We start from the raw sequence: 13,797 nt of genomic DNA on the forward strand, positions 1-13,797 counted from the left end.
ACAAAAAAAGCAAAGGAAAAAAAATTCTTTGCATTTTTTATTCACGGAGTATAATATTAACAACAACCAACAACAATCAATATTTTTTTTTTTAAATGAGACCCCACAGTTTTTGAAATATAGGCCTCTTGTTTTGATGCGGACCTCAAAGAGTTAACATCTTTCTTATTCCTATTATGTGGTCTGGTCCCTTGTATAATTTAACCTCCTCCTCCCTTTACGCCCTTTGCTATTTTACCCAATCAATTGGTCAGTCATACAATAGGTTATTTAATTAGACTGGTCTTCTTGTAATGCTGTTCTTGATTCATACCAGTTTTTATGAAACTTTCCAATATTTCGAATAGGTTCTTGACCCTTTTTTCTTTTTGGAATGTAGCCTCTATCCACTCCATCCGAAACAAATAAAATCATTTATTTTTAAACATTTTCATTGTGGGGGTTGACCTGTCTATCCACATGTAGAGTATGCTTTTTCTTGCTGCTGCTGTAATGGCTAGCATCAATTTTTTTGGACCTTTCATTATCTTAATTTCTTTCCTTATTAGTCCAAAAATTGCCCATTCCGGGGTTATTGGGAAGGGATTACTTGCTAATTTAATGGCAAATTGCCATACTTCGGTCCAGAATTTTTTGATGTATGTACACTCCCACAGGCAGTGAAACAGGTCCGCCCTCGGTCTTTTACATTTTATACATTTATAATCTCCCGATAGTCCCATATTAAAACTTATTTTTGGAGATAGGTATGTTTGATGAAATAGAACATTTCTGTGTACATTATGGCAGGTATAGTTCTGAGTCCTCCAGCGTTTGGAAGAGTTTTTCTACCGTTATTTGAGGAAAGTTTTCCTTCCATTTTGTTATGCCTGTTTTTATCTTGGCATAATGTACTGATTGGTATAAATATTTATAATGGAGTGAAATTATTTTGTGTGGGATCTGTTGCTTTAATAATATATCAAGCGGGTTTGACAGGTCCCTTTTGATTAATTGTTGAAGCAGCAGACTTTTATAGTACTAATTACCCGGGCCCAGGCTTGCTGGAGGGGCCCCTGGTCCAATCCCTCCTTTCCCCCTCCGTCCCTCCCGGGTAGCAACAGTGGCACACACTTCTACAGCATGTGCTCTGCTGACAGCAGGCTCAGAGTGTCTCACTGACAGCATGAGAGGTCATGCTGAGCCTGCTGTCAGCACAGCCCATGCTGTAGGTGTGTGCTGCTGCTGAGATTACAGTTTTTAGAGTTTTCTTTCACCCTCCTCTAAATATTTTGGGGGCATGGCCTAAGTGTGGGAGGTGCCCATATCCCCACACTTAGGTCACGCCTCCAAAATTTTACCGGGCCCAGCATTCCTCTCGGCTGCCCTGAGAATAGCAGGTATTACAGCTTGTAAGGAACCTGGACAATGGGATAATCCCACAAGGAAAGCTTCCCGTACTTTAATTCCATTAAATAAACTGCGTATAACGTCAAGCAAGGGCATCACATTTTCACCACTCCCTGCATGATCCTGCGGCCAGACAAAGGGTCAAAGACAGTCTTTATTGTCTGTATCATTACCCGGCAGATGCTGGTGGGGAGCTGCAACTGACAGACAACTCGGAATGGCTTTAATTCATCCTCTATTTCCATGGTCTCGGAACTAGGGGATAGCGCCAAGGAATGGTCATCCACAGCGAGGCAGTGAGCTGTGCTCTGAGAACACAGGATGGGCTTCTCATTGCCGACCAGAAGCTGATTACAATACTCATCTAACTTGTTCTTCTCTACACAGGGGGAACAGTAGCTACTTTCTTCCAGGGCTCCGGTTTCGTCCGTGCAGTCCATGTCTTCGTCATTTGCCTGCATGGGTTCCAAGGTTAGCAAACACAGCTTATACGGGGGAATTTCTGATGTTACAGAGGAGTTTTGCCCTCACGTCATTGCTGTTCTGCGTAAGGTAGCTGTTCTGCTGTGTCTTCTAGGGATAGAGCTGTTATCCACAGTGTCCTGGCTGTACTGCTGCCGTAAAAGCCCAGGGACCCCAGCCATCTTGGGCGAATGCAAGTCAAAGACATGGGAGATGACTGATTTGCTGGGCATGTTGAATTATTTTATCTTTCCTCCCTTCAAGTCCTCCCTTGCATTAAAGGAGTTAACTTTGTGCAGTGCCCCTTTGCTGGGAGTATAGAAGGGGTCTTGCACATTGATCTTCTGCACACTTTTCTGTGCATAGACAGCTGACTGAAAAGCTAGAAAGTGTGACGTTTTATCATCCTGTGGTGTAGCGATTAGACGCTTGACCCCTTGGCTCTTCCCGCTGGCCCCTTTAGTAAGGGGTTTAGGGGGAAATGTACTAATATGGATTCGTAAAAAATAGGTGTATCCGTAGGCAGAAATACACCTATTTTTTACACATTTGTATTTTCGGGATTTACTATCCCGAAAATACATCAATTCGTATTCCTAAAGATGGCACATTCGTATTTGTATTTACAAATACGAATGTCTACACCATCGATAGAATACGACAGGAATCACCATTTAAAAGAATGGTGGTTCCTGATTTACTAAGCAGCCATATTGATAATACGACTGCTAATTGGTGTAAAACAGGCACGAAAATACGACAGGAAAATACACCGTGATTTTCCTGTCGTATTTGCTTTAAGCCTGCACGGATCAGTCAGATCCGTGCAGGCTTCAGTGTAAAAAAAATAGAAAAAATAAATAAATATAAAAAAAACAGCGTGGGGTCCCCCCCACAGCTGTAACCAGCACCAGGCTGAAAGAGCCGGGGCCGGTAATTAAAAATCAGGGAACCCGACATATAGGGGTCCCCCGATTTTTAACAACCAGCCCCGGGCTCCAGGTCCGGGGCTGGTTCCCAAAATACGGGGGACAAAATGACTAGGCGTCTGTACTCAGAATGAATTCTGGCCAATCAGGAGCCGACTTTCCTGGCTCCTGATTGGCCAGAATTCATTCAGTACAGATGCCGAGGAGGAAGGATCTCTGCGGCTCTGACAGTCGGGGAGCTGCCGGAGTCGCCGGCAGCTTGAAGAAGAAGCAAGAAGATGGAAGAAGAAGGAAGAAGCCCTGGACTACGTCGGATCAAGCCAGAAGAACTTCCATGGAGGACCTGGGTGAGTAGAATTTCCTTCCACAGGTCCACCATGGATTTCTTCGGACCCCGGACGCCGACATGAAGATCAACATGGTGAAGAATGCCGACTTGGATCCGGAACCAGGAAAAGGCACCGGATCAAGACTCTTGGACCTACCTACGGGATCAAGATAGGTAAGTATCAGTGTGTGTGTAATGTATGTATTAAACTTTTATTTTTCAGGTGTCAGTGTGTATTTATTTAACTATTTTTTTGGTACTCTTTACCTAGCACGGCGCCCATCGCGGGCATCGCGGCCATCGCATGCACTAAAAAACGGGTGCGACGCCCGCGATTTCCCATAGGGAACAATGTTAAAAGTGTGATTGGACGCGATTTGAGTGTTCAATGCCTCAATACCCGCGATTTTACCATAGGAAACAATGTTAAATGGGCCACAGAGCCCTAATAGTCTGAAATGGCCCCCTACAATTGTTAACGCCACCCCACGATCAACGTGAACCCGAAGTGTGGCGAGCGCAGTGAGCCCGCGAGGGGCGGCGGTACGCATCCTCCGACCTTTTCATACCCCCACTATCCACGTCGGCGTGGAGTTGAGAATAGAATAGTGTGGCGAGCGCAGCGAGCCACCGAGCCCGAAGCGTGGCGAGCGCAGCGAGCCCCGCGATACCTTCACAGGTATACGCGGCCCTACGCGGGCTTCACAGGTATCCACGTCCCCTCGCGGGGCTCGCTGCGCTCGCCACGCTTCGGGCTCGGTGGCTCGCTGTGCTCGCCACACTATTCTATTCTCAACTCCACGCCGACGTGGATAGTGGGGGTATGAAAAGGTCGGAGGACGCGTACCGCGCCCCTCGCGGGCTCGCTGCGCTCGCCACGCTTCGGGTTCACGTTGATCGTGGGGTGGCGTTAACAATTGTGGGGGCCATTTCAGACTATTAGGGCTCTGTGGCCCATTTAACATTGTTTCCTATGGTAAAATCGCGGGCATTGAGGCATTGAACACTCAAATCGCGTCCAATCACACTTTTAACATTGTTCCCTATGGCAAATCGCGGGCATCGCGGGCATCGCGTCGCACCCGTTTTTTTAGTGCATGCGATGGCCGCGATGCCCGCGATTTTTTACCCCCGATGACCGCGATGGACATCGTGGGCGCCGTTCTAGGTAAAGAGTACCATTTTTTTTTACTGTGGAACTACAAGACCCAGCGGGCCCTTTAATGCCCCGCAGGCTGGGACTTGTGGTTCTCCAAGTCCCAGCTTGCAGGGGAGGCTTGCTGGGACTCATAGATTCCACAGTTTAAAACAATAGTTTATTTTTCTATTTTTTTACACCAAGATCAGCCCGGTGGCCACCGCACAGGGCCACCGGGGACAGCACCAGACTTCAGCCTGGTCAGGTAAGTCCTGGAGGGGGGGGCCTTTATTGGGGGGGGTCCCCTCTCCCCCAGGGCCCCTGGCCAGGCTGACCGGTCAGGGGGTTAATGCTTTGGCCGGGGGGACTTGTATAAAAAGTCTCCCCCCGGCTGTGGCATTACCCTGCTGGCTGGTTTGGCCTGGGGCTGGTTCTTAAAATACGGGGGACCCCTAGTCATTTTGTCCCCCGTATTTTGGGAACCAGCCCTGGACCTGGAGCTGGTTGTTAAAAATCGGGGAACCCCTATTTGTCAGGTTCCCTGATTTTTAATTACCGGCCTCGGCTCTTTCAGCCTGGTGCTGGTTACAGCTGTGGGGGGGACCCCACGCCGTTTTTTTTTAAAATATTTATTTCTTTTTTTCTATTTTTTTTTACACACTGCTGCCTGCACGGATCTGACTGATCCGTGCAGACTGCCAGAAAAATACGTATTAGCGGCCGTATATACGGCCAGCTAATACGAATTCCTACGACATCGGAGGGTTACAAAGCAGTTGTATATGACTGCTTTGTAAATCCCCCTCCGGAACACGACTTTGTTTTTCATATTAGTAAATTTCCCCCTTAGTCTCTGTAGCCTCAGGGCTATTAGCCCTTTGCTCATTTTCTGACTCTTCTTTCTTCAAACGATTTAAAATATCCTCCAGCTGCTTCACAATGTGCACAAAGGACGGGTCCATATTGCAGCAGTTAAACGCCAGCTGAAGAAAGTCGGGAGGACAGTTCCCGACCATGTGCTGGAAAGTGTCATAGTCCAACACAAAGTTCTCCGTACGGGGCAAATAGTCTGGGTCTGCCTGTATCTGAGCGATTATCTCACACAAGATGATTCCGTAGTAGAACATGTCAGCTTTCTCGTAAGGTTTGTCTCGAAGGGAGACCCCACCACAGCAAGCTTCTCGTTTCCTTGACTGTAATCTGGAATTTTTTCAGCAAGTCCGAAATCTGCCACCAGTTCTTTGATGTGAGGTCTCGGTAGAAGATCCCCATGGAGTGATGCTGGTTGCGGTCTAGAAGCTGTTACAAATTTCCCCTATTAAAGTACTCTGTGAGTGCATGCAGCCGCCCCTGGTGGACACAGACTCCCATAAACCTCAGTATATTGGGGTGGGACAGGTGGTTCATGATCTGCACCTCCTTCAGCATGTTGGCACGGTTACTGCTTAGCATGTTAATTTTGAGGGCCATCACTTGGCACCTTAAAAACTTCGGAGAAGAAGCCAGAGCCAATCTTTTCGCATGTGAGGTCATCAAGCCACATGAGTTTGGAGAAGGCACTGATGAGGGCATTGTAGGAGGTAGAGTAGACTTTCCCCATATGAGCAATCCCACCCTCTCCTCCAAGGCCATCGTCAATAAGCTCTATGTGAGGGGGGAAGCCGACAATCGAGTTCGGTTTGTTCCAATTCATTGTTCCCTCAGTAGTCTGGCTGGGAATGTAAAAGAGTTACGCTCACATTTTAGGATCAGCAGGAATCGGGGTTTCAGGTGGTTACTAAATGTGTGAGTGGCTGCTGATGGGTGGGGGAGTGGGAGACCCCACAGCGCTACCCCGTGGCCACTATGTTCGCTCCTCCCGAGCACCAACCAAGTGCAGGACCTGGGAGGCTCTGAAGTGACATCACGCCCATCCCGCTCTCTCTCTGCACGTTACATCTGCCCCACCTGCAGTGCACATGGTTTTGCCCATGTTGAGAACAAAATTTGTACTGCGATCAGATCTGAATAAGGTCTCTAATCCTAAATATGATGTATATAATGCTAACTTGGTGATAAAACCGTGTTTAACTTTATGTATTGTTATCTTGTGACATAGATAAGGAGGGGAGCGAGCAGAGGCTCTTCTATAGAGGAGGAGGCCCATGTGCAGAGTCCATTTTAGCCCCCATCTTCACCGCGCCAAACGCCCCCCCCCCCACCCTTGCCACCACTATCCCCTCACTAGCATGTGAGGGAATGTGTGCAAGAGCACATCCCCTCCCATTCGGCCGAAGGGGAAAGAAATCATTCGATGGTAGGCAACCATCAAAAGATTTCTCTCCCCTTTGTGAATAAAAGTCATTCTAAACTGACTTTTATTTCCATGGCAGATCACTGAAAAGGGGGCGGGCGCTGGTGTCCCTGAGCAAGCATTGACCCTCCCTGGGGATACCCATAAAACATTGGCCATTCCCATACAACAGCTTCTGTCCACCTCCTTCCCTCCCCTCCTGAGGGAATGACTCAGCGACAAACCCCCCACCATCGGACATGGGGCAGAATTTGTACCCAAACAAATGGCTCTAAATTGGCCCCATATTATGGTGTGTAATGCTAAGGCTCCATACACTAACTCGATCTGGGCTAACAGTCCTGTGCACATCGGATCTAAGTCGGAGGTCCGATTGGCATGCAGGTCTAAGCTTGGACCTCCCGGCGGTAGGCCGGGTGGGGAAAAGGGGTCACATGCGATTCATCACAAGTTAAAGGACTGCATGTGATGGATCGCATGCAACCCTCACATCCGAGAAGGTCCTGGGCAGCTCGCAGGTGGTCAACTGGGCATACACTGCTGCAAGAAATCGCCATAGTGAATGCCCAGGTTTAGATGGAATTATGCCTGTATTACTTAAGATTTAATTTAGAAAGTGTTCCAGTCTAATAAAATGGATTTTTTTTTTTTTAAACTGTGTGATTATTGGGTCTGGAGCAGGACCAGTTCTAGTGAATGCCCATGGGCAACAACATTGTGGGGCCTCCACCTATTGCAGTGAACTTGATTCGGTACTTATATAGTAGCAGGGCGCCCACTAAGCAATTTGCTTAGTGGGCTATTCTGCGTAAGAAAATCGCATCACATCGCATGTCTTTTAGTGCCGTGTGATGCGATTTTCCTATGTAATTTATTCACTGCTCTCTTGCCGTGGGCAGATCGCATCGCACGCAAAATTGCATGTGATTTTATAGGGTGCGATACCATTTACTTTTCTATACACTTCTATGAGATGCAATGAGATTTAGGCACCCCTCCACTGTCCACGCCACCCTGAAGTGTGGCGAGTGGCGACGGAACACGTCCTCCCGACCTTTTCATACCCCACTATCCACGTCAGTGTGGAGTTGATTTTATATAGTGTGGTGAGCGGTCGCCACTCGTCGGGGTGGGGGGGGGGGGGTGCCTAAATCTCATTGCATATGAAAATCGCATTGCACAGCACTAAAACGGGACATGTGATGCGATTTCCCTACGCTAGTGTACGTATGCTAATCGGGCACCCTGATAATACATAAGTACCCTTGATTCTTTCAACCTACCCAATCCACCGGGTCACGATTGTTGTCACATTCTACCAAGGCAGTGTCACAACTCTATTTATGTATTGGGCACTTTCTATTGAAGAAATTTGCTTACAATACTGTAAGTGTAGCAGACTTAGGAGCTTAGTGCAGCATTGGCCCCAGCTGCTTAGTTCCGCTGCACAGTCTAAGCAGCCATACAGTTGCTCAGAAGTTTCATGGTGTGACCAGTTGGTGACTGATGTTGCAGATGGGGCATGTTTGTATGGAAAAAGGTGGTTTAGAACACAGATAATAGTATCGCTATACATATTCCAGTGGTTGCGGAATATTCGCTGTGCCAGTGCATTTAAGGACACAGTCCCAACTGCATTGGCATAAGGCCCCCATACACTAGCCGATTTTGGTCCGATTTAGGCCAGATCAGTCGGATCTGGGCGAAATCGGACCAAAATCGGCTACTTTTGATGTCCCCTCAGATCCGATGCGCGGTCCCGTGCGCATCGGATCTGCGTCGGGTGGTCGGACCTGCTGCACGTCCGACCACCCGACTTGGGACCTTTAGCTGGCGGTGAGTGCTGACCTGGGGGCGGTGTGGTCAGCAGCAGGGCTCATCAGGGGGACGCCGGAGAGGGGAGCGTGTCCTGACGCTGTAACTAGCCGGCGGCGCCTGTGTGTGATGATCTGGCCGGGCGCTGTGATCATTCACATATATCATTCATTCAGCAGCGCTGCGGGACGGACGGGGCCGGACAGTGGCGGGTATTATATTTTTAAAACACCTGTCAAATGACTAGCCGTTCTCTGATTGGCTGAGAGCTCTCAGCCAATGACTGACCGTTGGCTGAGAGCTCTCAGCCAATCAGAGAACGGCTAGTCATTTGACAGGTGTTTTAAAAATATAATACCCGCCACTGCCCGGCCCCGTCCGTCCCGCAGCGCTGCTGAATGAATGATATATGTGAATGATCACAGCGCCCGGCCAGATCATCACACACAGGCGCTGCCGGCTAGTTACAGCGTCAGGACACGCTCCCCGCTCCGGCGTCCCCCTGATGAGCCCTGCTGCTGACCACACCGCCCCCAGGTCAGCACTCAGTACCCCCGCTGCCCGCCCCACTGCTGCCCCTGATCACCACCGGCCCCCATGCCCCTCACCGCCCGCTGCAGCTCCCCGTACATGTGATAAATCGCAAGCGATTTATCACATGTAAAATTTGGCTCATCAAGTGCCAAATTGTATTTGAGCCTCCCGGGGAGCTGCCGGGCGGCTCACAGGAGTATTGGGTCCGACTTGTCCTAAGGACAAGTCGGCCTAATGTATGGGGGCCTATACACCTCTGAAGCAGGCCCAAAGATTTAAAAAGAAGATAGTCCACTCACTTTTTAAAACAAAAAATGGTCATATCTTCTGGTTGATCTGTATATTTTTCAAACATCAACCTCTGATATGGCCTCTTTAGAAAGTAAAGTAAATATCACTGCTCTTGTATCACAAAACTCTCATGTTCATCTGTTGACAATCTGCTGATCTGTTTAAGAAATGTTAAGCTGTAAAGCAGGTGACCGATTAAGTAATACATTGTAAGGATTTGGAAACAAATATTTACCCATTAGTTAAACTCTTAAAGGGGCTGAGCAAATATTAAAGAAACTCAAATGAAGTCGTGACCTGGTGTTGGGGGAGGGGGAGGGGGAGGGGTTTCAGAGACAGCTGCATCAATGATGATCCCACCCTGCACCCCGCAAATCATTAATCCTGGTGAAGTGAAAAAATGGTAGATGATAATGCACTAACCCAGAGGTCCTCAAAATATTTTGTTCTGGGACCCCATCAGACAATAAAATTGATTACAGGACTCCATCAGACAATAAAACTGATTACGGGACCCCAGCAAGTTACTGCAGAAGGTCATCCCATCACCTGTGTGATCAGCAGATAGCTGGCAGCATTGTGGAGGCACAAAATAACGTGAGTCTAAAATAACAAACAATTCAACAGATTTTTCAGACTCCTTGAATTACTGACTGAGATGAGAAAAATCATTAGCCTGATGGTCAGCAACATAGAATCGCGACCCCATGCTGAGAAGGTCAGGACCCACTTTGGGGTCAGGACCCACAGTTTGAGAACCGCTGCACTACCCAATCAACTTATAATTGTCATTTTTCAAACTCAGCCTGTAGCTGATAGTTAGGAGTTGATTGGCTGGTGCGTTATATCTTCATCAGGCTTAATACATCTGCCCCACTGTTTCACTGTGAAACACTGTATTTGGTTGTGGGCAGCCCAGGAGATTGCAGGGGGTGGGGTGGGGGTGTGATACTAGCCACACAATTTTTGATGCCTTTGTATATGTTACAGTGTATATGTGGCTGTATGTGTTTATGTGACTGTGCATACAGTATGTTACTGTGTGTACATAATTGGCTGTCTGCATATGTGGCTATGTTTGCATGTGGCTGTTTGTACTGTATATGTGGGTCTGTGCAAGGCCAGAGTAAGGTTTCTCATGACCCTAGGCAAAACTTTAATCTACTGTCCCCCCCAACCCCACACTGCCACCAATAACCCTTTTCCAGCTGTGAAATCTATCATGGGTAAGTATCCACTTCGGTGAATCGGTTTCTCTGTTCTTAGGACAGGTGTTCAGTACTTCACATGAAGACAATTCTTTATCAATAGCAAACAAGTTTATTATTTACAGAAACAAGTATAATGTGTTTCACTATTGTCCGTTCAATAGTTACAATATAAATAACAACAAGAAATTACAATTTTTATTACACTGGAACAGCGGATGTTGATCCTTCACTGTAATCCTCCACTCCTGCGCTTCTTTACTCTACACATAAATATATGACTAACCCTACCTTCTTGCTACAATGCAAACAAGTTTAATGCAATTTCACTTACCATTTACATATACTAAATGCAATATCCAATATTCATATAGCCATTACAGTAAATATTAGAGATCTCTTTTCTATCGGGTACTGGCATGTATTATTGCGCAATAATTATTAAACATTACCCTAGTCTTGTTGTGTCTTTTGTGTAACTGCAGTTACTGTACTTTTCCTTTAAGCGCTTATTAAGAGTAGTATGTCTTTTTATCCTGCAGATGTTAGAGTCTCACGCTGAGAATATTTTACCACAGCGTATTTGTAATCCAATAGTATAAACTCAGAGATTATCAGGCAATGTCTGCAAATAGTAATAATGTATCCATTCAAGTAACTCCTTCTATGTGAATGCTGTCACTGCTGAATATTTCCTTATATCAGTAATGTAGATGACTGAACTGCACTATTCTATGTTCGCTGCACGGACAGCTCAGTTCCTTAGTAGAATGCCCACGAAACATACAATAATGTTTCCAATATTCAGAGCTCTCCTGGCTGTGCTATATGTCGCTCTGTCTTTAATAAATCTTTCTTTCAACACTTGCCTGCGTATCAGTCTCACCATATACTGCAGTGAAAGTAGACAGGTACTTGTTTCCTATCTGGGCGCCCACTAAGTTAATTGAGCACCATGCTATTCTCCGTAGTGAAATCTGATCGCATCGCATCGTACACATACACGATATTGAACGATGCGATGCGATGCGATGCGATCCGATTCGATTTCCCATAGGAAACAATGTTAAATGGCTCAATTTAGCCAAATTATCATAGGAACAATAGTAAATGGGCCAAAAACACCCCTGAACATTGAAATGTCCCCCCAAAAGTAGTTGACGCCACCCCACCATCAACGTGAACCCGAAGCGTGGCGAGCGCAGCGAGCCCGCGAGGGGCGGCGGTACGCGTCCTCCGACCTTTTCATGCCCTACTATCCACTAGGGCGTGGAGTGAGAATAGAATAGTGTGGCGAGCGCAGCGAGCCACCGAGCCCGAAGCGTGGCGAGCGCAGCGAGCCCCGCGAGGGGACGCGGATACCTTCACAGGTAAACGCGTCCCTTTGCGGGCTTCCCAGGTGTCCGCGTCGCCATGGACACCTGGGAAGCCCGCGAGGGGACGCGTATAACTGTGAAGGTATCCGCGTCCCCTCGCGGGGCTCGCTGCGCTCGCCACGCTTCGGGCTCGGTGGCTCGCTGCGCTCGCCACACTATTCTATTCTCACTCCACGCCCTAGTGGATAGTAGGGCATGAAAAGGTCGGAGGACGCGTACCGCCGCCCCTCGCGGGCTCGCTGCGCTCGCCACGCTTCGGGTTCACGTTGATGGCGGGGTGGCGTCAACTACTTTTGGGGGGACATTTCAATGTTCAGGGGTGTTTTTGGCCCATTTACTATTGTTCCTATGATAATTTGGCTAAATTGAGCCATTTAACATTGTTTCCTATGGGAAATCGGATCGCATCGCATCGCATCGCATCGCATCGTTCAATATCGTGTATGTGTACGATGCGATGCGATCCGATTTCAGTACGGTGCCGTACGTAGAAAACCTGGGCGCCCAGATAGGAAACAAGTACCAGTAGACAATTTTCTGAAGCGACTCTGCTCCCTTAGTACTGGACGTTGCTGGAGTAGGTTGCTACGGTGACAGTTACTGTTGTCGGGCACTAGCTGACCGGTATGTGTAGCTACTAGCTAGCGGTGAAACCCTTTAGGTGTATGATCTGTTTACTCAAATGCAGGATCCTCAATGTAAATTAGTCTGGACGTTTTATGAGGTAATCCTCACTTTAGTTGGATCATAGTTTAACTCTCTGCCTGAAGTCTTTGCGGTGCTGTATAAATACTGTCCTGTATACAAATGTACTGTTCCTCGGCTAAGGCTGTGTGCAGAGACGGAACAAGCAGGTTGTGGGCCCAGGTGCTATAATATGCTTTGGGCCCCATAGATACTCGAAATAGGAACAATGTGCACCAAAGGTGGGCGACAAAAATTTGGGACATGGCTTTGTGGGGAAGGGTCGTGGCCACATAATAGGCTGTGGGATGTGTGAATGGTTAGGTTGTAGGCTGCAAGGTTTGTGTGTATGGTTAGGGTTATAAGCTGCGGGGTGTGTGTATGGTTAGCACTATAGGCTGCAGGGTGTGTGTATAGTTAGGGTTATAGGCTGCGGGGTGTGTGTGTATGGTTAGGGTTATAGGCTGCAGGGGGTGTGTGTGTGTGTATGGTTAGGGTTATAGGCTGCGGTGTGTGTGTGTGTATGGTTAGGGTTATATGCTGCGGTGTGTGTGTGTGTGTATGGTTAGGGTCATAGGCTGCGGTGTGTGTGTGTGTGTATGGTTAGGGTTATAGGCTGTGAGGTGTGTGTATGGTTAGGGTTATAGGGTGCAGGGTGTGTGTGTGTGTGTATGGTTAGGGTTATAGGCTGCGGTGTGTGTGTATGACTAGCTATCTTATGTATCCCATGCAGCTAGTAAATTCACTGGAATCCAAAGAATCATGTGGCCATGCATACTGTATTCCCTCCCTGGCCTGTCACACACTCCTGCCAGAAGCAAGTGCCAGACTACTAATGCTTACAACTCTAAAGCCAAGGCATAGCCATTTTGCTGAGAGAACACCTTCAGCTGGGCACCTGATTGGATATGCAGGAATGATAAGTGATTAGAGGTTATTCTGCAGACACAGCATATTATGTACATCACAATATAGATATTATTATTCTAGTGAGTAAGTGGTGCTAGTAGTCAGGCTGTGACCTTACCCTCCTGCAGCTCCTCCAGGCTGGTGATCTTCCAGGTGCCATCCAGCGTGTAGATGCAGCGCACCCTTTGGGAGACTGACATTGTCACAGGGAGCGGGTCAGCTACATCAGCAGCCCGTCAAAGGGCCTGAAGCGCTCCGCGGCGTAGGGCAGCCTCTTGAAGTAGCGGTCCCCATTGCGGTAGAAGCGCACCTTCTTGGCCTTCCTCTTCGAGCTGAGCGCTGCAAGGTGCGGGTGCAATAGAAGCTGCAGTGAGCGCTATGTGCCGGGCTGGGGACCATGGGAGGATAGCGCAGGACAGCTGGCAGGTGGACTGATGCAGA

General features: G+C 47.9%; 1 pseudogene; it reads right to left on the bottom strand.

Moving 5' to 3' along the window:
- Window positions 1–1,916: 1,916 nt before the first annotated feature.
- Window positions 1,917–5,939, bottom strand: LOC146075526 (dual specificity testis-specific protein kinase 2 pseudogene; annotated as a pseudogene).
- Between the last annotated feature and the right edge of the window lie 7,858 nt (window positions 5,940–13,797).

The sequence above is a fragment of the Crinia signifera genome, chromosome 1, assembly GCF_055691185.1.
Source record: "Crinia signifera chromosome 1, ASM5569118v1, whole genome shotgun sequence".
NCBI lineage: Eukaryota > Metazoa > Chordata > Amphibia > Anura > Myobatrachidae > Crinia > Crinia signifera.